Source organism: Gossypium hirsutum, chromosome D02 (assembly GCF_007990345.1).
Source record: "Gossypium hirsutum isolate 1008001.06 chromosome D02, Gossypium_hirsutum_v2.1, whole genome shotgun sequence".
Lineage (NCBI taxonomy): Eukaryota > Viridiplantae > Streptophyta > Magnoliopsida > Malvales > Malvaceae > Gossypium > Gossypium hirsutum.
The window spans coordinates 62,241,393-62,243,682 of NC_053438.1; positions in this window are offsets into that span (position 1 = coordinate 62,241,393).

The window sequence follows — 2,290 nt, forward strand, 5'->3', positions numbered from 1 at the left end:
TCCATGTTCAAATAATAAAGAGACAAAATATGGATTTCATCCGAGGTACAGAGTAAGGGGTACATATGTATATATATGATCAATATATAATATTTACACCTTTTTCTTTTTCTTTAACTCACCAACTGATTACTGAGGTCCAATGGGGACAACTTGGGTTTTTTTGAAGCGCCCAATGGAGAGGAGAAATATGCAAGTGTCTTGAATTCAGCAGTAAATCATAACCATATCTGAGAAATTTGAGCATATCATTCTAGCTTTTCAAGTCTTTTAACAAAATGGGGGTCCGATATGAACTTTTACAGAGAACGCCACGAGGTTGTTTTTACAACGAAAAATCCATATTTCAAAAGGCTCAACTTTAGGGGTCCTCCAATTTTGTCATTCCCATGTTCTAAAGTAGAAAATGCTCAACACTAACAAAAAAGAGTTGGTAAAAGAGCTAGATTCTGCACCCTACCCTTACCCCCTCACTTTTCATATATAGGGAGGTGAAAGAAATTTTGGCTTTTGGGCTTATACTTTGGATTCCTCACTTTAAACATCATTTTTGAAAAAATAAAAGAGTGTGTGGGCATGGTTTTCCCCCTTTTTATATATAAGTGCAAAGATAAGGAGGATGTGCTTAGTTGGAGGCTATTTACCCCCTTTTCGCCCTATGCCTATTCCTCTAATTCAAACATCACTTGCCATTCATTCCATCCATAAAATCAATTATTACAAGCATTAATCCAACTATTAACTCAATTTCAATTAATTAGAATAAATCTGAATATATATAGGGAGAGAGGATGAGAATTGAACTTAAAATCCTAAAGTTCCCAACCTTACCATTAAATTAAGGGTTTTATGCACTTCATTATGGTTAATAAAATGCTAATAGTTTTGAATACATTATAAAATTTACAAATATCTGAATTCATATCATCTGTTAACATTCTAGGATGATAGGAAGAGTAGATAGATACCTTTACTCTTATTTAAATAAAATAACAATAAAATTTATCATCTTTGTCAAACTAATAATTTATGTCCTTTTTAACTCTTTGATTAAATGAAAAACAAATATTTTTTGGCCCTCACAAGAAATAATAATTTAATTTTAATCCTTCGAAATTTAATAAATTTTATGTTAAACACAAAAAAGAATTGAAGGGTTGTTAGGAAAACTCCCAAAAAAAAAAAATTGGTGTCGATAATGGTGGGAACCTGTTGCTCACAAAATCCAAATCCTCTTTCGTTCTTTCCGCTCGTTAAAAGCTTCCCCCCAAACACCAAAACGTCACGTCCTTATCACTGCCCCTACTTGATGGTTACGTTTATACGCTCCACCCCATCATCATCATGCATGCGTCGTTCCAAAAACCCCATTCAATAAAATAATATATAACTGTTTAGTATTCCTACACAATATTCCTCTATACATGCCTAAAGCGATATTTTGTAGTACAGGCATTGCTGTTTAGTTAGACTTTACAATCTATGGTAATGGAAAATTAAATAAGGCTATTTCTTTAACTAATAATTACGTCATTGTATTCCTACACCTTGGCCTATTATCTGTCCCATTTATTTCCTAAACCTGTAGATTAATCCAAACATGTGGCTTTACCAGCACGGGGTGGGCTGTTGGGGGATTAATAAAATCAAATGTTAGCATTTAGTTTTAATATGACCTTTTTAGTAGGGAAGTTGTCTTTTTTTGGGTTGTTGATAATATCGTCATGGCTCCCACTTGGCTGCACTAATGAGGAAACACCAAATCTCATTAATCGATTGGAGAATCCCAGGATTTTACAAAAGGATTCGTCATAATTATATTACCCAAATGGATTCTGACACGTTTGATTATCAGATTCATGGTACTATTGGAACAAGTAAAATCAGAAAGCCTTTGTTTGGTAAAGCTAGCCAGGACTGTAATTAAAAAGTAAACAAATTTGGAAGAATTAAACAAAGACTTGATGATAAAATTAGTTAAATACCTTGAATTTGTTATGTGATGAGAGTGGTTCGTGGTCCTTGATATATATATATATGTGGGGAAGAATATAGATGTCAGAAGCTAACTGCGAACAGGTCCAAGAGAGTTGGATAAAATAGTACCGATGAATAATTGTCACCTAGTGTCGGATTTACTTTCGCCGTGGTCCACGGACACACACACACATATATATAATACTTTTAATGTCAATAATCGAGTTGGAGAACAAGGGCAGGGATGTGAATGGGAGGAAGCATGGTTAAGGAGTGAGAATACCACGTGTTTGGAGTGGAGTGGAGGTGATGA